This window comes from Suricata suricatta, chromosome 8, assembly GCF_006229205.1.
Source record: "Suricata suricatta isolate VVHF042 chromosome 8, meerkat_22Aug2017_6uvM2_HiC, whole genome shotgun sequence".
In the NCBI taxonomy this organism is placed as follows: domain Eukaryota; kingdom Metazoa; phylum Chordata; class Mammalia; order Carnivora; family Herpestidae; genus Suricata; species Suricata suricatta.
This window is the reverse complement of record NC_043707.1, coordinates 25,330,175-25,357,588: the sequence shown is the minus strand read 5'-3', so window position 1 is coordinate 25,357,588 and position 27,414 is coordinate 25,330,175. Positions and strand designations below refer to the sequence as shown.

At 42.4% G+C, this 27,414-nt stretch overlaps 1 protein-coding gene and 1 long non-coding RNA gene across 2 annotated transcripts in view; one reads left to right on the top strand and one right to left on the bottom strand.

Moving 5' to 3' along the window:
- The window catches only part of AUTS2 (activator of transcription and developmental regulator AUTS2), a 1,101,201-nt gene that overhangs the window by 707,357 nt on the left and 366,430 nt on the right, over nt 1-27,414 (top strand). The gene's annotated exons all lie outside the window — the stretch shown is intronic.
- Nucleotides 714-25,908, bottom strand: LOC115297882. The gene is made up of 5 exons (XR_003911507.1): nt 25,702-25,908; nt 6,717-6,799; nt 5,839-6,009; nt 3,455-3,515; nt 714-1,865 (listed from the first exon to the last, which is right to left on the bottom strand). It is a non-coding gene; the product is annotated as an uncharacterized LOC115297882 (long non-coding RNA).

Below are 27,414 nucleotides of genomic sequence, written 5' to 3'. Positions count from 1 at the left end.
GAAATGTGGCTGCTGTTAAAATGCCCTGAGAGGAAACCCCGGGTGGACTTCTTTTCTCCTTAAGGGCGACCCCCTTCCGAGTCTTGTAGAGAGTGTCTCTCTTTCCTGCCTTCCCCTCTGCCCTCCTTCCGGTCCAGGTGACCCGCCCGCCCCCCCCCCCTGGGTGCGCGCGCAGCTGCCCCGGCCCCTCTGTGAGGTGGCCTTTCTTCCTGCTGGTGAGAGCGCAGTGTATAATGGCGTTGCCCTCCACTGGGGATCTTTGAGAAGCTTTATGGCTCCAGCAGGCGTGCGGGAACCAACCGCAGGCACTAGCAGCTGATATATGACACTAATATAGGGTTCACTTTTATTCTCCACCTAAAAAAAGATAGATTGTTCCAAGTTTAGACAGGCTGTAAAATCGTGTGCTTCTGGAACCATGCTGCCTTACCCCCGGGACCACTCTAATTGCTTTACATCTGTACAAAGGTTCCTTGTAATCGGGCTTTCTGCCTTCATTTGTCTTCTTTTCAGCCTCTTAGTAAAGACCTTAATTGGTCTTAGTGGGGCTTTTTTCAGTTAGCGCAACTGTACCTTTAGGGCTGAACAAGTACCAGACACTACCTGCGGGGCGAGGAGGGGAGACAGCAAAGACATCAATACTCCTTTACCTTTAACAGTTTAATTAATGTGCTCCGAACACAGAGCGATTTGAAGAAATTTCTGCTCCTCTGGGACCCTGCTACAGATCAGACGTAACTGGGGTTAGGTGGAATTTTCTAGATTTCTTTCCTGCTCCAGTCTCTGTGAACACTCATTAGCCTCATAATTGTCTCACAGTAAACTGCTGTATCAGGTTTCAGTCCGTCCTCTTTGGAGGATCCAGTTGCTTTACATCAATAGACTGAAGTGCTGGGGGACGCATGTGCAGGGAAGTAGCCTCTAATTTCTGTTTCTTAGCTACTAATTATTTAATAATACATTTTATTGCCTATTAAAATGTGGCATTACTTGCTTGTCAGCAAAACTAGATGGAACCTAATCATTTGAGGAGAAGGATAATTGGCACTGGTACAGATGGCTTTTACTGCAAGCCGGGTTTGTTATTGCAGATCGAGTTCCTGGCCAGGTTTCGTGGTTCTGTTTGCGGGCTGGTCAGCGCTGTTAGGGGGTTACTGTGTTACAGCCCAGGCGGTGAAGGGCGGTATTATTGCAAATGCAGTATGCACTCAGTTATAGATCACAAAGGCTTTTGCTGTGTAGGTGCTTTTTTCCTCCTCCCCGCCCCTTCACCCCTGGTTTTAAAGGACTCTGGTGAGTTTTGTACCACACTGAAAATTACCTTATGTGCTGGAAAATGCATCAGTGGAGACTTTGTTTAAACAAAGGGCGTTTTTATGATGGATAGAAGAGGCCAAAACTTCTGGATTTCCATCTAGTAAAAATTTGTGTAGGAAAATTGGACCAGTCCCAGTTCCTTAGTAGAATTTCACGAAGGTTTTCCTGTTGCTTCAAAACGACCCCTTAAGGAATGCTGCATAAATTCCAGAAAATGGCCCACAGTGTTTCCCAGAGCACATTAAGAAACTTAGGGGACACGTTGTGTGTGGGATAGTTTGGTAGTGGCCTATTCGTTCACTGGCTTGAGGAGGGGCAAACCCGAGTATTTTGGCTCTGAGCGGGAAACGTTGGCCAAGGCTTGGAAGGAGGAGGGTGGTTGGCAAGCACTGTGGTCAGGAACGTTCTGGTGGCATCGGAGTGGGTCGGAACAGTCGCGCAGGGAACAGGGACGGTTCACACTTGGGTTCATATCCCCAGGACACACTGCTCCTTTGTCTTCACAAGGTGTGTGGGCCCTCATTCTTGCTCACATAGGACCTCGGTTCCTGAAAGACCACCACCTGTGTTTGAAAGTCTGCTTCTGTCCTGACCCAAGTGGGTTTAAAACCCACACCGATGTCCATCTTTATATGTTCCCCAGATCCCATTTTTCCATCCCCCACTACTTTGTAATTATTCTTTTGCCTTCTAGTAGAATTCCTGAGGTCTGACTGCCCCAGAACAACATGTCTCTTGTCTGGCGTCTCCCTTGGCAACTGCTTTTCTCTTCCCTTTAAAGGCCTACACACTCTCCACCCTTCTCTCTGAGGTTCCAAAACCTCAGTGAAGACATGTGTATGTTACCAGTAATTCTGGGATTTTTTTTACGTGTGGAAGGGAATATCTCAGCTTGAAACTTCAAAAAATAAGTATGAAGTAAGCCTGACGTAAATAGCCCTGTTTCTTAAGGGTTGAGCTTGGGAATTACTATAATGTAACACCTGTAATAAATGTGTTAAAAGAGGGAAGAAAGCCAATTCTGAGGTTTTGTATGTTATATGAAGGTTGTGTGTTATACATCGTCATTAAATTTTCTCGAGTAGAAGCTACTGGCAAGTTGAAGCCAAGTTAAAAGGTGTGTGTGTAGGAACTGGAATGTGCAGCCATAAACTGGTTTGGAGTTGATTTGGGAGGCGCAGATCCTTTAGAACAGTGTAGCATGGAGGCTGGCAGTGACGTTGAATGTCTGTAGCCTTGGTGGTCGTAGTCTACTCTGTGTTGTGTGTCTGGGGGTGTTGAACTAGGCTTTACACCAGGTTACATCTGTTGGTTCTTCTGTCATTTATTTGTTTTTGTTTTGTTCTGTTTTATTTTTATAGAGAGGGGCGGGGTAGAGGGGGGGGAGAGAGAGAGAGAGAGAGAGAGAGAGAGAGGGAGAGAGAGAATTCCAAGCAGGCTCCACACTGCCAGCGCAGAGCCTGACTCGGGCTCAAACGCATGACCTGAGCCAAAATCAAGAGTCAGACACTTAACCTACTGAGCTACCCAGTCAATAGCATTTTCTGGTCAGCCCTTTTTTTGGAGGACCAAGATGAGGGGGAAGGATTTTAACAGTACGCTATCCTCTGTTAAATGAAGCACCATTAAAGTAACATCTGTCTCTGGGTCTCGTTCTACAGATCCACACCAAATATTTGGGGGGCAAGAATACACATGGAGGCCCACCTTACTTCTCTTTCCAATTCTGGTTCTTCCCAGCACCACAAGGAACTTTATGCATGTAAGAGTGCGCACTCATCCCCCACATCCAGGCTCCGTCCATACCTTATGCCCAGACCACTCCAGCAAACAACCGCCCCTTGGCTACCCCCAGGCCTGCAGGTGTGTGTAACGACAGCAGGGCCTGCCTTCAGCAGGACAGTCCCCATACAGTCCCTGTCCCTGTCCCATGCAGGCCCTGAAAGAGGCTTGGGGCCAGGGAACCCTGTGTCTCTGGTAGGAGAACATGATCCAAAAGAGGAGATTTGTGAGCCAGTTGGGCCCATCCTCATGACCCACTGGACTCCCTCCCCCGCCCCCTCGAGAGGAGCACGGCTCCGCAAAGGCCTGAGAAGAACCCCATTATGCATCGATCTCAGACCAAGGGCTCCATTACCTGGGTATGAGCAGTATGCCTCTGTCTTTCCATTTTAATCCCAACAGCCCCACTTCATACCCTGCAAAAACAAAATGATGTAGAAGAAGTAAAATGGACGCAAGTCATCCAAAAAAAGCTAAGTGGATGACTTATTATTAAGTCATCAATGTCTGTGGACCCAAGATGGGAATGTTTAGCTTTCAGATTCAATATTGGGGAATCAACTGGGGTCATGTGCACAAAGATGTTGTGCACCATGTTGGTATGAGAAATACTTTTTTCCAAGTAACATTTAAAATACAACAAACTGCTGTCCAGATGCAGGGAGTGCCCCACCATCCAATGCAAGGACCATGTAAGGGAAGATTGGAGCTGAGGGACCAAATTAGGAACGTTTTCAATTTCAGGAGTCCAGAGAAGAAGCATGGCATTATATTGACATAGTGCAAACAAAGTAAGGCGTTTTGAAGCTTGTTAGTATTTGGAAACACATCGTTATTCAACCTCTTAAAAAAAGAAGAATGGGGTAAGTTTGCTGTTACTCATAGTATTTCTAATATGCAAAGGGCTGTTGAAACTCATCCTCCCTCCAAATTGATATATGGTACGTGGGCTTCTAAAATGAGGTTCACTGGGTCTAAATTCTGCTAAGAAATCAAAGCAATAGGTGTGTTCTCTAGTGTGCTGAGGCAACCTAGATTTTTAACAGTGGGGATTCTGACTTTGGAGTGGAGGTGATAGTCCTTAAAAGAAGGTCTCTGTAGCTTTTTATATTATTAGTTGTTTTTATGCAGGGGAGGGCTATGCTTTTAATGACCTTGATTTTGATCTTTACCAAAAAAGTTCAGTTAGTCCGTCATCTTCACCTGACAGGTAGCAGTTGACATTGTTTATTGTGAAAAGGAGACACTTTAACCTCTAAAAGGAAACTCTTTGGGGAAGTGTGCTAATCCTGGCATTGAAAGGGGGAGGAAAAAGGAAAAGTAAACAAGTATTTTGAAATGGGTCCTTGTCAATCTGCTGTTCCCATTATCTCAAGAGATAGGAATCTTACTAGAACACATTTGCAGGCTCATTTTTCTCACCTAGAAAATGACGGTAATTGCTGTGTGAGGTTGTTAGGGTGGAAGGAATGAGCGGATGTAAACCGGGCCCACAGTGGCCTCCTGGTAGCTGTCTTCCCCCCTCAGCCTACGCAAGGAAACGTGGGTGTCGGGACTAATCTTGCATCATTTCGAATCTTAGAAACGGCTTTTCTACTTTCTTTTTCCTCCATTATTGACTTCACTTCTGTGGCTCTCTCGCCAGTGAACTAAAAGAAGGAACTGAGCCAGGACAACTGACTTGCCTCGTGGAGTGTTTTTTCTCCCTAAATGCTGACTCCGAGCTGTGTTTGTGAAGGGTTTGTTGTCACCGTTCTACACAGAGGCCTCTGAGCTGCCCTTTTCCGGAGTCTCCACCTACTTCTCCGGATAGGCATGAATTTGCTGGCACACAAGTCCTTCTCTGTCTCTAAAACTGACCTTGGCCTTACCTGCATTTCCAGTGTCATCCTGTTGGCTCATCTCCACTCGGGGGAAAAGTGGGTATGCGGCAGATTTATGTAACGGGGTCATCAACTACACTGAGCCCTTCACACAAATACAGACAAAATCAAGCCAGATGATGATGACATGGCAAAAAATTTAGGTTATGTTTTTTTGACCCAGTGTTCATTTTCCATTGTGCCTCAGCCTCCTATCCTATGAGCCTTTGTGCTGATCTCTGGGCCTGTGTTCATGTTCATGGCTGTCTTTCAGAGCATGTCTGGGCTGCTTGAGTTTAAAAGCTTCCGTGTAAACAGTGACAAGGTTCCTAAGATGTCATCACCACCACAGGAACCTAGCACCCTTTGAATTCTCTAGCAGCACCCGAAAGTGCTAAATCCTAGAGTTGAAGAAGGTCCATCATCCACCAAAGAAGCAAGGATAGTAGCAACAGAAAGGATGAAGGACGTCCATGTGAGCGAGCTCGGCATTACACACATGCTTCCTGGTGGAAGTAATTGCCCATATGGTTAGGTGATCAGGTTCTGCCTGAGACCTTCCAGCTCTGGAAGTTACTCAACAGGGTAAAACTTGCTGAAATTAGAGAACTTCAAGAAGACCAGTTTTGTATGGATGCTGTATGTTATATATCATAATAATCTGTTGTATGTTATGTATTATATAAGATTCTGCACATACATTTATGCATATATACACGTGCTTATATATGCATACACATGCATATATTCATACAGGTACTTGTATGTGCACGCACACACACACACATACTTAAAGAACAGTAATTTAGGGGAGATCTCACCTTTTGACAATTCAAAGGGAAAAGATAGAATCTGTGAACTGATTATGGAAACCCACCTGAGCCTTTCCTGGAAATGCTGGAACCACAGAAATTTCTCAGCCTTTGAAAGGATGACACACACTGATTTATGCAGACCTCAGGACTCACTCCCAAGGCACAAGAGCAATTCCTTTTAACATCAGATTGTGTGTTTACACTGATGACAGTTAAGAATGGTGAAGTCGTTCCTATAAAACAAGAACCAGACCAGACTGGGGAATAAAACTAGGCAGTCCCCGAATATACCTCCTTTGTCCTGCCCCTTCCCACTGTTCTTTTCCGTTCTCCACCTTTTTTCCCCTCGCCCCGTTTCCAGACCTTCTTCCTGATAGGCAGGGCTGAGCAGAGATTGAACAACACAATTTGTGAGATTCCACATCAGGTAAGATGTTCAAATCCTGAAGTACCATAGTAGAATCTAGTTTTAACATGCTTCTTCCCAGGGAAAGTAAACACATTCCTCGTGGTCTTAAAAAATAAATATGTTCTCTGATATCCCAAGCCAGAAAAACTCATTCTAGGAAGCTGGAATATTTACCTTTATATGTGACAGGATAATAGGTTGTTTTCTTTCTTCCTTTTTTTCTCAATCAGAAATAAGGTTGTTGTTTTTTTTAAGGAAGAAACATATCAACATTGTACATCCCTAAATAGGCAAATCCTAAACCATAGAAATGCAGAGGATCCCGAAACTGGGCTTACAGATGGTCTATATAGTTCCTGGTTTTATTCATTTAGCATTTATTCAACAGGTGCATAAAGACCGTTTTTCAAGAGCTGTGTAAGGTACTAAACCATGGAAAACCGTAAGCCGCGCTGGTGACCATGAAGGTATCCACTGTTAGATGGCAAAGAGACAGGTAGTGGCAGAGGTGCCACAGGAAAGATAAATTACCTTGGTAACTCTGAGGTGAGGTTAGCCTCATTTGGAGCTGAAGAAACAGAGACTTTGGGATGCACATCCTCCCACTCTTCCCTCTGTGTGTGTACATGATTGTATTTCATTAGTACACAGATGGTAACGTTATGGGCCATAATGTTTCCCCTTTGACACTTTTTTGAACAATATATTATTTTAGCCTGTTAATTCTTGCTCTGCATCTGTTTTGATCTATCCATAGATTCACCATAATGGACAGCTAGGTTTTATCCAGTTTTTCATCTTTTATGTTCATTAAGTGAGTTTTGGATTTCCCTAGAACGTATTCTTGGAAATGGAGCTGCTATATCAAAAAGAGTGAAAATTTTTGAAGTTCTTGGTAGCCCAATTTTTTAAATTAATACTTTATTACCAAGTTGGTTTCCATATAACACCCAGTGCTCTTCCCCACAAGTGCCCTCCTCCGTGACCATCACCCCCTTCCCCTCCCCCCCTTCCTCTTCAGCCCTCTGTTTGTTCTCAGGATTCAGAAGTCTCTCATGATTTGCCTCACTCCCTCTCCCCAACTCTGCCCCCCACTTCCCGCTTCCCATGGTCTCCTGTTAGGTTTCTCCTGTTAGACCTATGAGTGACAACATATGGTATCTGCCCTTCTCCGCCTGACTTATTTCGCTTAGCATGACACCCTCGAGGTCCATCTATTTTGCTACAAATGGCCATATTTCATTCTTCCTCATGGCCATGTAATACTCCATTGTATATATATACCACATCTTCTTGATCCAGTCATCAGGTGATGGACATTTAGGCTCTTTCCATGATTTGGTAGCCCAATTTTTTTACTGTTCTAAGAGAAGTACTATGTCCTTAGAACTCTTTATTTAAATGGAGGTATTTGTGCAGATGAAATACCCAAGTATTGTGATTTGCTATTTATTATTTTGTCACTCATCAGATACTTAAATAATTACATTTTTCAAGCTTTTTCATCTCTATGTTCCACATATACTGCTACCTATTTACTGTATACTCCATCCTTTTATGCTTCTCTGAATTTTACACTTAAAAGAAAAGAACAAAAAACAAAAAAAGAACAGCTCAAATTATTCATAGCTTTTGGAAAACCTTCCAGGACTTCCCCAGCCTCGTTGAGCTCTTCCTTCTTTGGTCTCTGGTAGTCCTCCAGTAGTCTGTTCATCTTATTTGCCAATGAACTATCTTATAAGTTATCTTCTTATGATTGGATCTTATTTTTTTTATTAGATTATAAACTTCTCAGCCCCAGAGACCAGGCCTTAGGGTATTTTGCATAGTAGCTTACATATCATAGGCTTGCAATGTACTTTAATAATTAACAAATTATTTTTCTTCTTATTTCAGCAAGGTCCGTGGAAGGGTATGGTTAGGTTCATGATAACAATGTGCTTTCAGAAATCATATTGACCACTGTCTTTCTCACTTTGATATGAAAAGGAGGAAGATTCACTCATTGAGAAACCACTGTAGTTGTTTACATCAGAAAAAAAATGAGATTAGTTTTTATGCTGTCTACCATTTGGTAGTAAATTCAGTAAATAGTCACTTTTTTTTTTTTTCAGTTGACTCAAACTAATACTGCCTCTTCCTGTATGATGCCAGACAGGTACTAACTTCTGTCCTCTCTGTTTCCTTCTCTGTGAAAGGTGGACTGCATTCATTCTTACAGGACTCTTTCTTGATTGACAGCATTTAGTAACTCTCTCTGGTTATAGTCATTCAAGTATCAGAGGCAGAAGCAGAACTGATCATATAAATACTGGGCCAAAGTGTTCAACCTGGTTCTAAGTAAATGCGATATATTCTTGGATTTGTTTGGATAATTCTTGATGATAAAATGTTTAAAATTTTCTTTTTGGCTTAATTTATCCTCATATCCCTCTAGCAATGATACTGTTATAGGTAGTTAGAACATTACTTCTTTTTCTGTAAGTAGAACTGTGACAAAAATTCCCCCTAAGACACCGTCTACAAAGAAAGGACATTTGGGGAAAGAATTACTAGATCCAGTTTCTTTCCCCCAAAATCTTCCTTTTCTTTCCTGAATCTCCCACTTTGTGGTGGTGGTTGTTGTTTTACAGAGAGGGTCAGTTCCATCACCAAGCAGGATACAGGTATTCTCAACGCTGTTAGATCGTAGGGTTTAGAGCTCCAGTTCTTTTGATGCCTTTAAATATGTTGTGGTTTGATGAGGAACCAATGCATTTGGTCAAGCGTCCCTTTATTCATAAGAGAAAGAAAATGCCACTCAACCTCGGAACAAATAAAAAGAAAAATAGCCCATACATATGTTTGCATGTGTCACGTGTTCTACAGATCAAAGTCTCAAAGAAAATTATATTTCAGGGCCATGAGCACAATAGGGACTTGCATAGTGCCTGTAATTGACAGGAAACTTAAATGGTATGTTTTTTAAAGACTAGAAGTTCATAGACTCCTTCCATTCATGTCTGACATTAGCAAGCTCTTAATAATGCAGTGTGTATTTATTTATTGATCAGACCATTTAAGTAGTAAGACATGAGAAAGTGGACACTATTATCTGGTAATTGACCACATTGGAGAGTTAAGTGTTCTGACAAGGAACTAAGTGTGTTTAACCTTCAGATAAGATCAATTTTAAGATAATGCCTACTTTGGTAATGAACCAAAGCTGCTAAGAAAATTCATACTCTAGATGCTTTGAAAGCAATGCTGGCCTGATGACAACTGTCATAGTTTTAATGACTAGATTTGTTTCTGCGATCTGTTGGTCTCCCAGGGCAACCTGGAAAGGGGTTACTTTTATGCAACATTTAGAATAAAAGCTCAAATGGAAGAGAGTGATGGTAAGCAGTGTTGCCCAGCGAGTCATTCGTTTAGGAAGCATTATTTTGGGTACCTCCCAGTCATCATGCTATATTCTAGGACTCCAAAGTTTAGCAAGATAGCTAAGTTGAAGGAACTTGTGTTCCAGTGAAATGGTTTTCCAACTCTGTTTCATCTGTTAAAGCTTTAAGACCAAAGCTTTTGTGAGCCCCTCATTTATAAAAAAATAAGAGAAAGGTATCTAAGAATCTGCCCTTTTTGCCTCTGAATTCTTTTTTTGGTGAACTCATTTGAACACAGCCTGAACCCAACTTCTCTTAGCAACAGATCCATAAGCAAATATCACAACATTCTCTAAGTATTGTAGTAGAAATATGAACAAAGCTGACATGAGAACATAGAGAAGGATCTAGCTAGAGCTTCCTGTGAGGTTAGGAAAGTCTTCCAAGAAGTGACACTGAATGGTGGGACAGTCCTGTTGAATGAGGAGCAGCTTGCCAGAGAGAAAGCAAGATTGAAAGGCAGTGTGGGCAAGGCAAGTGAAGGCCATGGCATTTAGGGAACTGGGCAGCCCTGCTTATGTGTCCAGAATAGAGGGGTTTGGAAAGGAACAGTGAGAGATAAAGTAGGAAAGGAGATTGGGCTTCAAATCCTATAGACTGCAGGTATACCAGATTTGGATTTAGTGAGGTGATGCAGACAACCTCAGGGAAACCACAGTGGTCTTTTAGGTCAGGGGTGACAGAGCCATCCACCTCGGGCAATAGAAGTGATATCGGAGAAGAGGGAGTATTTCAGAGAGATTTAAGAGTGGCAGTTCACAGAGCTGAGTGATCAATTGAATGGATAGAAGGGGGAGATGTAGGCAGGAGTACACCTTACCCTGCAGACTGTGTGAATAATGATGTGCAAGGCGAGGGGAGGGTTGAAGAGAGGATGAGAATAAGGGGGAATCAGTTCTGATTGGAGATGTTGACTTTGAGATGCCTGTGGGACATACAGGTGGAGAACCTAGGCTGACTGCTAATGGTAAAGGTTGGGATTTGAAATATTGATGTATGAAATCACTGATTGAAAATACAGGCTTGGGTATGTTCACTGGTGGTTCCTGCAAGAGGAATATGGGGTAGAGGATTTAGAGGTATTAGTTAAGATCTAGGAAAGTGATTTTACAAAAGAAGAAAGTTTCGATACCATAGGACAGAAAGATGAGAATCTTGCTAAGACCACTGGCTTTCCTGGCTATTAGGCCACTGACCTCTAGCAAGGACTGTTTCAGTGGAATTATGAGAGAGAAGGCTGGGTTGGAATAGTTCAGAAAGAGGATGAAGCATCAGGTAAAGAAGTGGAGATCACAGATGTGTGCTCAGTGCTTAGCATGATGGGCAATGACTTGGGGACCATGACATCAAGGAGAAGCAAAGAGGAAGAGCGAATGTGTATGAGGGTGAGTTGAGTATATTGGGAGGCAGGGGACCTGTGTATCATTGGACAGTTTAGGGCTTCAGAATCTAAATAAGGATCAACTCTCAGGCCTATCATTGAGTAGATATTGATTTCGAACAGGTTCTATGACCCTCGGTTTCCTCATCTACAAAACGAGATTAATACTAGCACCTCTGGGAAATTTCTGAGGATTAAGTGAAATCACTCTACAAAAAATATGTAGGACTCAGAAGGCGTTCAGTCAGTGGTGGGAGGTTTGTCTGTTTTTCCTGTATGGACAAGCTATTTTAAAGACACAAGAGAGGGAGGGGATAAAGTAGATAGCTTCAGAGAAAAGAATCTGGAGGAGAGAGTGTTGGCTTCAAAGTGAGGATGGACATATTTTCCTGGGTAATAAAAGAAGGAAAAAAAGCAGTAATCAAATGAGACACTGGGTGGGATAATTAATGAGATTATGCCACGGTGACAGCCTTCATATCTAAGTGTGTTAATGCAACAGAAGTTACATACTCATGCTGCACATCACCATGGAGCAGGAGGGCATTCAGTTCATCTTAATCCACAAGGGCCCAGGCTGATCGAGCGTCCCCTCAGCATTCCCATCTTTTAACAGTTATCACAGGGTAAGCCACATCCAGCCTCATGGGGCCAAGAAAGTGCTGAGAAAACGGGGGGAGAATGAGAAAGATTTGAGGGATGGTGCTCATGACCAGAGGATGGGTAAACCATGGGCCCACGTAAGTGTGGAGGTGATTGGGATGGCATCTATTGCCTTAGTAAGCAGGCAGCAAAAATATGATCCACCAGGAGTAGTTAGGGGTTTGACAAGAGTGGTAAATGTTTGGAACAGCCGTGTGTTAAAATAATTAAACGAGAACAGAGCAGCAAAGGAAAAGGAAGTTGTTCTGGTTAAATATTTATCACTAGGGCTCCATGCAGAATGAAACGGTAATGCGGCTGCAATTCAGTGTCTTAGTTCAGCTGTAGCTTAAAATTAGAAGCTGCCCATCAATAATTTCCCCAAGGGAGTGATTTCTACTGTAATAGCATATAGCCTAGAGAAAAGGAAATGCACAAAGAGCAGGTTTTCTTGGAATGGGAAGGGAAACCACTTCAGAGAGAGAACATGCGAGAGGAATTGATTGTACATCAATCCTTGGAAATAAAAATGAGTTCCCTTTTATCAGTCAGTCTGTAAGTACATCTACTGCTGGTCGAGCACTTTGGCATTGTGTGGAGTCTAGCGACATTTGTGACTTTATTCTTGCTCCCAAGGAATATCAGAGTTTGGTCGGAGGGATGAAGCTCATGACAGGAGCTTGGGGGCTGTTTAATGTATACATTTATTGCCTTAATTAAGATATAATTTTGTGAAAGAGGTTCATGGAACAGATAGGATTAAAACTGGACCTTGAAGAATGGGTTTAACTTGGAGAGCGCCCAGGAGAGGGAAGGTTCAGGACTGATGGTATGGGTGAAGGCCTGATGGTGGTGAGGACAAGGGTCATTCTGGGGGACCAGAAGAAGCATGGCCCAAAAAAAGACGAGAATTAGAGATGAAGGGTTAGAGACAACGGCATGGAGCCTGGTTGTCAGGAGTTGATACCGTGCGGGAGGAAAGGAGGAATTATCTAAAGCTAATACATGAGGAGTAGCACTGAGACAAGGCACACACAGTCCACCAGGGAGAACAAATAATGAGAGGAGTCAGATAAGTGATTTCATAATAATACAGGTGTCTTCTTTTCAGCCACTCACAAGACTTCAATGACTCTCTGTTTACCTTCAGAACCTGGGCTCATTTGGACATGCCCGTTTCAAAAAGGCAACTGGACATCCAAAGGATATTGTAATGAGGAAGCCTGGGTGTGGTGGCACCAGGTGTCAGGCCCAAGAGGACAGTTAGAATCAAATGCTCTTCTCAGTAGGTTCTGTTCAGGAGTGTAGCCCGGCTCCTTGGAGGACTGTGACCAAGCCAGATAGGCCTTAGCCCTTAATAGGAAACTGGAAGCCAGATAGACTGCTGATTCTTCCCTGCCCTCTCCTTCCTTCCTTCCTCCCTTCCTTCTCTTTCTCTCTCTCTTTCTTTCTCTCTCTCTTTCTTTCTATCTCTCTTTCCAGCTTTATTGAACTATAATTTACATACCATACAATGTACATGTCAGTGATTTTTAGTATATTCATGGGGTTTTACATTCATCATCACCATCACTTCTAGAATCTTTTCATCACCCAAAATAAAAATGCTTCACTCCTTAAATATCACCTTACCCCTTCCCATTCCCTATCCCTGGGCTTAAGCGACCACTACTCTGCTTTCTGTCCCTATAGATTTGCCTCTTCTGGACATTTCACATAAATGGAATTATGTACTATGTGGCCCATTGTAGCTGACTTCACTCGTTTTTAGTGTTCATCCAGGCTGTAGCATATTCCAATACTTCATTTCTTTATATCACTGAATAGTATTCCATTGAATTGTATATACCGCACTGTGTTTGTCCGTTCATAACTTGATGGACATTTGGATCATTTCCAGTTCTTGACTATTAAGAACAATGGTCAATGAATAGTCATACAAGGTTTTGTGTGCACACATGTTTTCATTTCTCTTAGGTATATACTTAGTAGTGGAGTTTCCGGGTCGTACGGTTTAACTATTTGAATAACCATCAGACTGTTTCCCAAAGTGTCTGTATCATCCTACATCCCCCTACCAATGGGTAAAGGGTCCAGTATCTCCACATCCTTGCCCACATTCATTGTTGTCTTTTTATTGTAGTCATCCTAATGGTATGAAGTGATGTTTCATTGTGGTTTTAATCTGTGTTTGCCTGATCAGATGCCCAATTTCCAAAAGTAAGTCATACAGCAGAAAGAATGGATAGGGACTCCAACAGAGGCCTGAGAGAAATATCAGGGCACAGATGTGAATAGAAGGCGTTCAGGCAGTTTACAGGCTCCGAAGGAGTTGAAGTCAGCCTTTTGTAGTTTGTCAGTCTACGGCATTATCATTTTCCACTGTAAGTAATGACCAGAGACTACTGTTCTCCCTCAGATTGGCTGTTCCCAGTCCTTGGCAGCACTAAACTCGAGTCATCTGGAAAAAAATTTAAATATACTTGTCCCTTGCTAATTGAATCAGAGTATCTGGGGATGTAGCCCAGGTATCTGTGTGTTTTAAAAATCTCTCCACATGATTCTGATGCATAGTGAGTATTGAAAGCCACTGTTGTAAATAATTCAGCAGGATTAGATAGAGGAATGAATGTATTGATTATATATTTTACTCAGATAACCTCTGCTTTTATTTTAACTTGTAAGCTTTTTTGAGCCCCCTGCTTAACTGAATTTGACCAAAAACATTTGAGATATAACTGCAATGTGCATAGTCCTCTCTGACTGATAGCAGAAAGACAATCTAGTGTGAGGTTCGTGAAATCAATTGATGAGTTGTCCCCAATTAAACCTCCAATTTCAAAGTTTGGTCAGAGTTGAATTCCTTCATTTCTTTTCCATTTATATTAGCTACCCATGAGGCATTAGTTTCTTTCTGATTACATCTATCTCTTTGAGTTTAACATACAGTGATTATCTGCAATAATTATGTACCTTTTTAAGGTAACGAATTATTTTATTGATTAACTAATCAGTTATGAGGCATGAATTTGAAGTCCTTGTTGCTGATCAATATCCTAGTAGTTGGATCAGAGGTACCAGCATTTCTTACAGTTATGTTGATTTGAACAGGTACCATCTATGTTTGAACTTCGACCTTTCTAATTGACCTGAGATATCTAGATGACAGAGAGTAGACCAACTAAGGTGATGTTCCATTATTGCAAAGTCAGAGATTTCTCCAGGATTAGGGTACAGTTTATTCTCTATAAGGATTGAGGCCCATTTGTGTCTTCTATTTAAATTGTGTCTAGTTCAAAACCGAAAAGGGTAGAAACTGAGAGGGAATATTATCCCATTAGGTTGGTACCAAATTTCCAGTGTTGCATTTTCCTTGTTCAGGCCCTTTTTTAGAGGAATCATATCTCCCTAACTTAAATTTGAGCTATATAGCTTTGAGAAATGAAAACTCATATTCCACTAAAAAGAGGTGGGCAATGCAGAAAAGTTAACAACATGGCACATGTCTCATACCACCCTGGGCAGGGACTGCTTCAGTTTCGATGCAGATGGAGGTTTCTTGTATTCTGTTTCAAGAGCAGAAATGGAAGGAGGTCCAGGATGAGGGATATGGAGAATGATGTGCTAGTATATTTTTCAAGGGACTCCTATTTTTGTTTCAATAGAACTGCTCAAAATCTACGCCTCCTCTTCTTCTCAAAAGCAGAGCAGGTACTCCGTATAGTTAGTCTCTTGTTTCTAGATTAACTAATTATGGTTTAGAGACCCATTGGTGTGAAGTGAATTATAGGAAAAACAAAGAAACAGTGGAACTTGCTTTAGAGCATTGTGATATCCATTTGGCTAGCTTTCAGATTTCCCAGCCTTTCCTCATTGCATACTTCACGTTTGCCTGTTTTTTCTGCTTTTCTTTCTTTATAAAACACTATTTTTCTTTTAAACCACAGTCTGTAAAAAAAAAAAAAAAAAGAATAAGGGGCATATTACACATCTCTAAAAACAAAGAGGAAAAGAAATGAACTCTTGTTAATAACTTCCCCTCTGAGTGCTAAGGCTGGTTGCAAGGCTCAGGGGACTCATCGGCTGAATGTGGAAAGATATGGAACCATTTGTCCTGGGAAAAGCACTACATTAAAAAGAAGAGGCAGAAGTCATGGGGGGAGGGCGAGGCTCTGCTGATGAAAGTAGCTGTCAAATTAGCAGGTCTGGAAGTTGTAACGCATATTGTTATGAGCCGCTCAAGTTCACACCAGAGCAACCTGCTCCATCCATCTTTCTCAGTTTACATTTTAATTGGCTTGTAGTTAAGTTTTTTAAACACTGTGAGATTGCTGACATACACTGTAATATCATGTGAATAATTTATGGAGGTTGCTCAAGACAAGCTTTTTCTTTGATTTGAGAATCCAAAGAGAAGGGGGAGAAGAAGGCTTGAGGGGTCTGTGGGAGGGGCCAGGACAGAGGAGCAGACACAGCCGCTTGTTGTGTGCCGGATGCTAAATGTTTCCGCGGTGTAGTCAGCAGCATGTGGGATTTCAGGGAGGTTTGTACAATACAATCTTATTAATAACAATTCTGTCAGGAGAGCACCCAATTAAATTGAATTGGGTTATGACTCCCTCTTGGATTCTTAAAATGTGTGGATATAAAACCTCTTCGATGTGAGTATTGGATAACAAGGGTGGGCTGTTGTTTCTTTTTTTCTTTTTTTTTTTTTTTGGTTGGTTTTAATGATTCTTCCTCCTACTGAGAATTCACTTGTTTATAAATGCAGGAGTAGGCATTTTTCCCAAACTCTCTTTCTGTTTTCTGCTCTCACACTAATCTAAAGAAGGTGGAACTGGAATCAGCGGGCAGTCATCCTAGTTAAGACCTTGACTGCTTTGGGGAGTGGTTTGCTGGACGGCTCTGAGTCTAGAATAGCATCTAATTAAGACCTGCGGGAGAGTCCTCTCCCTAAATATACTTCCAAGATAGATAGTTTTTTTCTTATTACCAAACAAGTAAATTATATAAAATGTGGAGAGCACAAAGAAGAGAATAAAAAAATCACGTACAAGTTCTCCCTCCGTCAATAACAATTGGTATGGGTTTTGTTTATATCCTTCTAGTCTTTTTTCTATTTGAATGTAGTTAACCTAATTGGAACCACATACACTGTTTTGAATTCATCTTTTATTCACTGAACATTACATGCATAAGTACTCTACCGCGGCATTTCTAATGACCGCATGTTTAAGTGCATGTATTTTCTGTGACTTTATCATGCTTTATCTTCCCTCTTTCCTCCTGTTGAAATGAAAAAGTGTCGTTTACACTTTTTTTTTTTTTTTGGTTCCACTGTTACCTTTATTGTATAGCAGGTAAAACTGAGACTGGAGGAGCATTAAGTAATTTATTCTAGCTACACAGTGAGAAGTGGAAAAACCAGAACTACTTTTACCCTTTATGCTAAATTTCTTTTTTTTTTAAATCAATTTTAGGCAGAGAAGTGATAAATATACTTTGGTTTAAATCTTGGTGTATGTTCTTGGTTACTTCAAGTTCCTAGAAATATAACTTCTACTCTGAAATAGAGAGAGTCTAGGGGAAAGACCAGTAAAGCCTGAAGAATAATTTTGTCTTGAAAAGTGGGATAAAACACAGATTTTTTTTTAATTAATGAGATTAACAGTTGATTTCTACCTAAATAAATGGATAATGACATTCAATCTGAAGTTCTTAGAAATCACTGAGATTTTTTTTTTGCTTGTGGAGTTTCTTAACCACAAAACCGCAAAACCTATATGTTAGGATTAATGTTTTTTTATTTACCAATTGGTATATAACTACCTAAGACTTTATGTAATCGGTTGAGATGCTACAAATGTATTGTCTGTCAACTCCAATAAAAAAGAAGGCAATTAATTAAAGGGATATCTTGCTGTTAAACAAACTGGCAGTCAATTGCTTGTAAGTAACTGTTAGTTTGATGTGTAGTCAAAAGGCAAGAAAATCTGTGATCAGGAAGGACTAACTTTATAAATAGCAAAAAGAGGAGTGATTTTATTGGGGTTCAGGTGATTGGCCTCTCAACTGGTATGATGTTTCCCATTGTTTGGTTATTCTAAAGGGAATCTAATGACTCTGTTGTTAAAAATATATTCAAATAATGAGCCAAAGTTGAGAGACAGAAGGTATTCGAGGTTTCCTGTCAGTTTGAGATCTTTCAAACCTAGGGTAACTGAGTCCTTATCCTCATGCAACCCTAGAAGGACACTCTTGTCCCCCAAGATCAGGCCTGGCTTCAAGGTCGTGTAATGTGTGCATGCACATACACACCATATTGTTATATCTGCACGTGGGAAACTGACATCTTTGACCCAGTGGAAAGGCCCCAGCAGCACAGCAGCCCTTGGGAACAGCTGTTCAACTCCATCCAGCCCAGTAGTCCCTCCTACTAGGGGTGCCCTGATGTTCTCTGCACTTTTGTTCAACAATTCCTTGGTGATGTGGGGTAGGAACACTCTCAGGATACTGAGCTTGTAGTCAGAAGCCCTTGTCATGCTCAACTCTTTCAGAAAGAGGACCTTTTCAGAGGTACTACTGATTTGATACTTTCAGTGTTGAAATATTTGTGAAACAAAGAATGTAGGTATAGTGGAGACCATTTTCATCTCAAAATCCCATGGATATGAGGGACCAGAGCTATTAGAAGGATGATTGACTTTGTTTGAAGCTCCGTTGAGCATACTTGAATTCTGAGCCTTCCTCGGGAACCAAGACATGTCACATTTTGCCAGTAGCTGTATTAAAATGTGTGTGCCTGGCCAGAGTGGACCAGTCTCATTTGTCGGTTTTTCTTCTTTGTATTGGCTGTTCACTATTTCATCAACAAGAATTTTTTAAATGCCAAATTTGTGCCCAACTGGGCAGTCCGGGATGCAAGAGAAGGCATAAGTTATGGTCATTTCCCACATGGGCCTTCCAGTAAAGCAAATTAAATATGTGATCCACTTACAGCCAGTCAATAGCAATATTTTTATTTGTAATGATTCCACATTTCAGTTGAAGAAAGTATTTATTACTCTGGGAGGAAAAACATCGGCTGAATTAATGGCAGATTCTGAATGGGCGCTGAGCTATATTCAGAATGCAAGTATTTTGCAGTTAGGTTAGGTTGTTAAGGTTTGCCTTCTTTCCTGAGCTCTTAGGAATTAGCAAATTCGAAACAGGCTGTTTTCAAATTACATACAATTGGTGCCTACCCTGAGTGTCTGTTTCTCTCTGCCAAGTTTCAACTTGTAACCTATTTTAAAACTTGGTCCTAAACCCCCAAAACCAATGGAATGATAGCAGGCAGTACCTAAAACCATAATATTTTCAGAAGAACATGTTCAAGCTTGAAATAATGACTAGGTTGGAGAAAGAGGGAGGTGAGAAGGGAAGAATAGACAAGTTTGTGTTTTCTTATTTAAAAAAAAAGTTGTTTGAATTAACAAGTCACTCAGATTTCTGGTTGTTTTTTTTTTTTTTTTCCTGGATAGCCAAAGAGAGAAGGCTTTGTTCCCAACAAAAGGACACCTCTGCATCAGATTACCATATTTGTAGGATACCAACTGGTAGCAGGATTGGAGTTTAAAACAAATTTCCCTTGTGAACATTTTGCAATTCTCTTTACCCTCCTTCCTTTTGTATTGAGCACATAGCTTAATTCCCATCATCCAAGACAATGGATTGGCAAACTATTTCTGTAAGGGGCCAGAGAGAACATATTAGCCTTTGTGACCGCATAGATTTCTTTCATACGTTCTTTCTTGATTTCTTTCTTTTTCTGTTTTTTTTTTTTAACAACAGTTTAAAAATGCAGAAACTAATCGTAACTTACAGGCTCTATAAAAAGTGATCATGGGTAAGATTTGGCCTGCAGCGATAGTTTGCCAATTCATGCCCTAGAGAAATATGGGGGCCCCCTGGCTGAGCACACACACTGGGCATGCCAACATGATTTCTCTTTCTACTCCTTGCTACATTCTCTGCTGGTCACTGTCTGTCTCAGGAGCTCGTCCCTGGAGCCTGGCTCTCCTATGTGATGTAATGGTGTGAAATGGTGTTTCCAGTGGAGGGCCTGCAGGGGTAAATGCTGTCTCTAATTAACCTGTTCATTTAGTGCCATTATCCTTTATCTCAAAGGCAGCTCTGCTGGGGGAGGATAAGGAAAATGCTTAATTAGACTAACTGTTTCACACTGTCTGTGTTTGCATGATGAAGTTTAAAAAGCCTGGGAGATGAAGCTGTCAGTCACTAAGTATCTTTTGGAGCCTCTTGATTTTTGGTATGTAATAATCTTGCTCTGTTATTGAGTGTTGTTGAGTGAAACTTCAGGTGACAGTCTCTGTCCACGATTCTGAACCAAGACATCTGGCTAATGTCCACCAACTAGATAATGTCATTGGCAAATTGCTGTGCCGTGGATGCTTATTTGTTTATTTGCTCGTTGCCCTGCTTGGAGTACTTTGGATGGACATTTGTCCTTTGTTTTCTGTCTCTCTCACTAGACAGTAAGTACTTCTAGTACAGGAAGTGTGCCTCATACTTCTTTGAAGCCTGACGTCTGTTGGAATATCATTGTAGTATTTATACGATTTGTTGTTTTGGCAAAAAAAATTACCATTGTAATGAATGTGATATAAAATATATCACTTTAACAGGTGTTGTGTGCACTTGAGTGGCACTAAGGACATTGTGCAGCCATCAACCCTGTCCATCTCCAGAGCTGTTTTCATCTTCCCAAAATGCAACTCCCATTTCCATTAAACTTTAATTTCCCATTCCTTCCTCCCCAGGCCCTGGCCACTACCGTTTCTACTTTTTTCCTCTATGAATTTGACCACTCTGTGCATCTCACATGAGTGGAATCACACAGTATTTGTCTTCTGGTGACTGGCTCTTTTCACTTAGCATAATGACCTTAAGGTTCCTCTGTGATTAGCAGGTATCAGTATTTCCACCTTTTTAAGGCCGAATCATATTCCATTATGTGTGTACCACACTCTGTATCCATTCATCCTGCAGGGGGCCCTTGGGCCGCCTCCGCCCAACGGGAATTGTGAACAATGCCGCCCCACACAGATCCGAGGCCTGCTCTCAGTTCTTCTGTGATTATACCCAGACGTGGCCATCACTGTGTTTTTGAGACTGTCAAAGTGACAACTTGCTCTTAAGCTCTCTGGTACTTTAGATACTTTTACCAGACTTTTCTGTCATGTACGATAAGAAACATTTTATAATAAAGAAACCTGTCACTAGCTCTGATGAACACAAAAAATCATTCACACAAACATACATTCATCCTGTGCAGCAGGCATTGAACTCAGCTCTCTGTTTGGCCAAGTTCACTGAAGCCCACAGTGTGGTATCCACATGTCCGGAGGAGGAAACGGGGCTTTGAGGGGTGAAGAAACTCGACTGAGGTCACACAGCTGGAATGAGACAGGGCTCGACATCAGAGCCCACACTTGCGGACGCCATGATTGCATTAGGAGAGCGGACTACACTCACATACCTCATCATATTCTCAGCGTGGTTGGCGAGAGGCTTATTTTCCATAGCTTGATGTCACTTTTGAATTTTAATATCAAATTACATAAAATTACATGTAAAATTCTTTGAAAGCTCTAAAGTGCTATACACATGTAAAGTATCAAGGTTAAACCTTTGGGGGACAAATGTTACAAGGTATAATAAATATATGGAGCAAAAACTATCAAGATTTAAAACCGCCATCTAAGCATTATGCAAACTAACCAGGGCCCACCTTTGTGATTTTGTTAGAACGTTGTTTCCTGTACCATTTTATTCATATCACTTCAAATTCTTGGTAGGACTGCCACTGCCTTTTCAATGGCCGTTAGGCATTTCATGACTTTTTTGCCCTAAGATTCTGGGGATAAGCCAGGTTCTCACATAACACTCGTTATCCTGGTTGTAACCTTGCACCAGGAACCATGCCTTAAACCATCTTTGCAATCCCGCTGCTAGGTCTTAGATGCCAAATAGCTAATGGACTCGTACGGAAGAGCTGTTAGAATTAATTTGTCCTTTCAGAGGACAAAGTGAGGCTACTTCATGTGCATAGGTTCTAGAGGGTCGGACTTCAATTCCCAGGGGTGCCTGGGTGACTCAGTAGGTAAAGTGTCCAACTTCAGTTCAGGTCATGATCTCACACTTTTGTGGGTTTGAGCCCCGCGTCAGGCTCTGTGCTGACAGCTCGAATAAAATGCACAGCTGTACGGAGCCTTGGAAAGTAGTCCACGCCATCAATGGGGGTATGCAAACACAGGCTAGAAAATCCTTTCCCAGCAATGAGGTAGAGATGATTCCTACACTATGTACTTAATTTCTTCGCCTTCAGTCCTGGTACATCATTATGTTTACTTCACATGGCCTGAGACGTTCACTGAAACTGTTACGTCATATGTGGTATTGTTTTCCTCAACACAAGACAAGAGCTAAGAGGTTTTGCCCAGTTTATCCATCATACCCCGGGCAAGTACCTGTGCTGTGTTGGAGTGGCCTAGAAGTTAAACATATTTAGACCCGATCACAGTTGAAGAGATAACGGACTCAGCTTCTGAGATCTCAGATTCTCCAGAGTCTGGACAGACTGTGGACGAAACAGGACGGACCCTGAGCTCAGTGATGTGGTTCGATAGATTTCCATTGACTGATTTCATGACTTCTCCTGTTCCATCTTATTAGAAACTGTTCAGCCTCCAGCACTAGAAAACTTACAGTTTCAGTGTAGCAGTTGAGTCAGACAAGGACTTGAGTGTTTGGCACAAATGACATTCGCTCCTCTTTTTCTGACTAATGTGCCTCCAGGATCAACCAAAGTTAATGCAAAGAGTGGAATATTTGCTCATATAGAGACCAGAAGTACTTAAAATTCAGTGCAGGTAGAATTGTTTGTTCAACTATCAGGACAGACTTGGGTAATTTCAGTTGCTTGTGTTGGTTCTTATTTTGTTTTGGTAGAAGTTGAGTGTTGGAGACTCTGCCTGGAAGCCAGCCCCCAGCACTGACGTCTGGCACTAACCACAGGAGCAGCCCCCTTGCCGCGGGCGGAGCCAGACCCACATCCCTGGCTCTGGTCTCAGGGGAGGGTGCCAGTCCTCAACCTGGCTTTATGACTGAGAAGCCTGCCTCTTGTAAGGTGGGGAAAGCAGAGTCAAAGTGACCCCACGACATTTGAGCCTGGGCAAACCATCACATCCAGAGGACCCCTCAAGGTCAGAGCTATAGCCCAGCATGGCCCCATCCAGGGGTTTTGTCGGGGCCAGGTGTCAGAAATGGGTAAATATCAAATTGTATCTGATTAAAAACAGGAGGAAGCAGAGCTCCCCTTCCCCTACTCCAAAGAGCCAAAGTCAGCTGAATGCCCCAGATGGTTCAAAAACCACAGTCTCCATGACCCAACTGAAGAAATATTCAAAACTAGTCTGAAATATAACAGCGTGTTTTTAAAAATATGCTATCAAACACATTTATCTTTGGCTGAAAATGAATTAAGTGTTATCTCAAAATAACCAAATGTTTATTAATATAAAAGAATATAGGATAAATACCCCTTACGGTGAGATAGTCAGATTCACAAAGTCTCTTTTAAGTCAAAAATCTGGCAGTGATACTCCATAAATAATGTTTGATCTGGTCCAAGGATCTTAGTTGGATTTATGGCCTATTACATGGGGGAAAATACTGAAATAGGAAGAAGAAGTAACACTAAGAAAAACATCAGAATTCCATATCTGAAAATGACTGATTATGTAACTGTTTTGCCAATAAGAGTGATAAGCTAGAGAAGAGGAATGGGGACAGTTCGTGTGGATTTTCAGTAATGCAGCCACGAAGGAATCAAAATCATTTGTCCTACATCTTGGCAGGGAGACCAGTTACATGGTGCGTACGTTTGTCAAAACTCAACAAACTGTGTACTGGAGATCAGTAGCTTTTACGGTTACAGATTACTTCAGTACAAAAAAGGACAAAGGCAAATTAGCTGATTTATTGAGCAACAATTTCTGAGAAAGTTATAATATTAAGCAACTTAGGGAGAGAAATCTCTTGGCCTTCAGGAAACTTACATATTCTTTTTTTTAAAGGTTTATTTATTTATTTTGAGAGGGAGAGAGAGCCCGAGTGAATGTACATGGGGAAAGGGGAAGAGACAGGGGCGGACAAAGAATCCCAAGCCGACTCTTTGCTGTCAGCACAAAGCCCGACATGGGGCTCCAACTATGAGATCTCATGAAACTGTGAGATCATGAGTCAGATGTTCAACCAACTGAGCCACCCAGGGGCCCCTAAACTTGCATATTCCTGGTTAATCATAGACACAAATTGGGTTTAAAAAAATTTTTTTAACGTTTATTTTTGAGAGAAAGAGCATAAATGGGTGAGGGGCAGAGAAAGATGGAGACAAAATCTGAAGCAGACTCCAGGCTCTGTGTGTGTCAGCACAGAGCCTGACGCAGAGTTTGAACTCAGAAGCCATGAAATCATGACCTGAGCCAAAGTCAGACGCTTAACCGACTGTGCTGCCCAAGCACCCCCACAAACTCTTAGTAATAAGAATTAAATAAATCAACAGTGAATGATGCATTAAATTCTGGATCTGGATGGAGCCTTCAAGATTAGCATCTCTCCTGTTTTAAATACAAAAACACTGAAACTCCAAAAATTTCAGAAGATTGTCCGAAGAAAATTAGAGACCAATTTCACAAAGTGGCCAGACTTTAATCTTAAAGCTTCTTCTCCTTTCCCCTCTGTCTTATTGACTTCCTTCTCCTCCCACCTGCTAACTAACCCCAAGGATCTGTTTTCAACTCTTTAGCTTTCTCTTTGTTGTACTCTCATTGATTAATTTCAGTGTTAGTAGGTCTTCATTCCATTGGTAAATACCCTTGAGTTCTTACCATATGCCCAGAAATCTCTCATGAGTGAGCAATACAGCACTGAACCACAGGCTAAGGCTTTCCCTCCTAGAGCTTATTTTCTACTAATATCAGTGCACACAGAGCCCTGAAAGCCATTTCCCTGACAAACGTTCTCACCCAATCCAGACTCCATTGCCCTATAGCTTCCCTTGTGAATCAAGGCAGTACCTTGAGCTCCACATGGTTGTAATCTCCTCTTTGGCTCTTCCTGTTGAACGTCTAGGTCAACCAATTCTAATTCCCTAAACTCTAACAAATTGTTGTTTTCTTAGATCTGTTCAGAATCTCCTTGTTTCCTCACTTCTTCCTTGGAATGTTCCAGTAGCTTTCTAATTCATTTGTCTATCTCCTATTGTCCCCAACTCTGATCCTATACATCACTGCTTGATTTATTCTCCAAAAACACATCTCCTGTATCAACTGTTTTTCAAATACACACACTCACATGCTCTTTTCCTAGGGTCTTGTTGGCCTTACAAATTAAATGGAAACTCCTCTATCTGGCAGCAAAGACTATTAAAAATATGGCTCCCACCTCTCTCTCAAATCTTATTCCGTCTCCACAATAGGTACCTGCTCTAACGGTAGCCACAGTGCATTCTTGGTTGCTGCCTTGAGCATGTCCCCCATTCTCTGTCCCTCTGTGGTCGCTCACTCTGTTTCCCACCTGGACGCACTAAGTCCCACTCCCAGGACTCCTCAGCCCCTATCCCACTCACCACCTTTTCTAACGGACCTTTCTCTGTCTGAACACCATGATTCTTCCCTCCTTTGAAAGCACAAACGTCCCGCCACACTGCATTATGGTTATTCTTGTACACTTTTATTAAAAGAACCTGATGTATTTTCCTAAGAGGACACATCCTTATTTGAAAAAAAAATTAAAACATACAGAAGAGTAATGAAAGTAAAAACCACCTGAAACCTCTTCACCCAAAGACACCAATTCTCCAGCATCCCCCCAGACTTGTTGTGCGTGTGTGTATACACACAAACATTTATGAAGTCTCTACATTTCTCCCTAAATGAGACCAAATTCTACTTGCTTTTTTTTTCCTGTTGATACATTCTGGTGCTTTTTAAATGTTACTCACCAAGCTATAATTTTCAGCGGCTGCAAGGTATTTCATCACTTGGCTTTACCATAGTCTAACGGGGGCTTGTTGGGTTTTTGAGCGGGCCTTCCTCCCTCCATCAGCAGGTGCAAGGCGTCGCCCTGCGCCCTGGCTCACAGGCTCAGCGCAGCCGCGCTGTCATGGACCTCAACCAGGACTGTTTGTGACAGTCCACTCTGTGCGGTTCAAGACCTGAAAAAAATGTTTGGAGATCTTGAAAGTGGTTAGAAAGGATTGACCTAAAATCCCGAGTAACATTGTGGCGCTTTTAAAAAACGTTAACTGCTTTGAACAGCGCTGTGCCTCCATCACCCGCAAGAAAGCCATTCATTGTTCCTCGTTACATAATCTGCAGAGAGCTTCCCCACCCAGAAAGGGGCACGCTTGCCGCTTCTCTCTTCCCAGCAGCTGAAAGCCCGGTCTGTCCTGTGCCTCTGAGGGATTCTTCACAGCTCGGGCCTCATGCTGTCACTAATTAGCCGGAGCACTCCCAGCCAGGGGCCCCGGTGCCTGGCCTGGACAAAAGTCTGCTTTTTCCAGGGAAAGGGCAAAGCCCGCCTCTCTGTCTAGGGACACCTCCACGAGACCAGCAGAGGCAGGGTGGCGGGGTGCTCTCCCATCGGCCAGTGGGGGAACCGTGCTGCATTCTCTAGTGACCTGGGGTGTGCTGCCTCCCCACTCTGCAAAGAGGGGTCCCTATCAGCCCATGCCTTTGTCCCCCACCAGGACACCGAAGCACCATGAGACAGGCCCCTTCAGCATGACCCTGAGTGTCTAGTCCTATCCCTTCCCCGTTGTTGGCTTCAGCGACCGAGCCGCCAGCCATCCCACAGCCAACTTCCAGCCACTTATGTTAATGATGTATGCGATTAACAGCCCACGGTAGTTCATTAGAGGGAAAAAAAAGAAAGAAAGAGAAGAAAAACCATGAGATTGTTTGCCTGTCACTGTGAAGCGAAGCTTGACGGGAACATCCTCACTGTCCCTCCCGCCGCCCCTCCTGCCGTGTGGCTGTGATCCTCTGTGCGCATGTGCTCACGGTTGCCCGTGCGCTGTGGCTCTGCCGCTTGCTCAGTGGGGGGACATTTCCTTAGCCGAGCCGTGCACTGCTCTGCCTGAGGGATTGAGAACATATTGCTTGGCAGGTGGGCCCGCTCAGACGCACTGACTGTTGTTTCAGCACTGACAGGGAACATACATCACGCAGGCCCATTATGCCAGCATAAATCCATGGTAACCTGTTCAAAGGGCTGCAACCAGCAAACAAAGTGTTGGGGCCTTAATAGGTGATATTTTTGAAACATATAATTGGGATCTGAGAAGTAATTCTGGATGACAGGCCACTCCTTCTGCCATCTTAACAGAAGCTGGGCCTACAGCAAAATACCACTGCTGTCACGGCGCAGAACGCCGGCGATTGCCATTCCAGCTCAGCCCCAGGCAGCTGTGCGCGGCGCCGACTGTGCCAAGAGACTGTCTGTGCAGGGAAAAGAGCCTTCAGTTTTGAGGTCTTTCCTTTATGCCTTGGTGCTCACTGCTGGCAAAAACCTGCTCCTGGGGATGTCACTGGAGAATGTCAGAGGCGCTCTCCTCAGCCTACTAATGCGCGCCTGAAAGGGATCTAGAGCTTGCTTCTGGTGCTGGGTAGTGGACGGATGAGCCTCCGCGCTGAGACCCCCGGGGTTTCTCAGG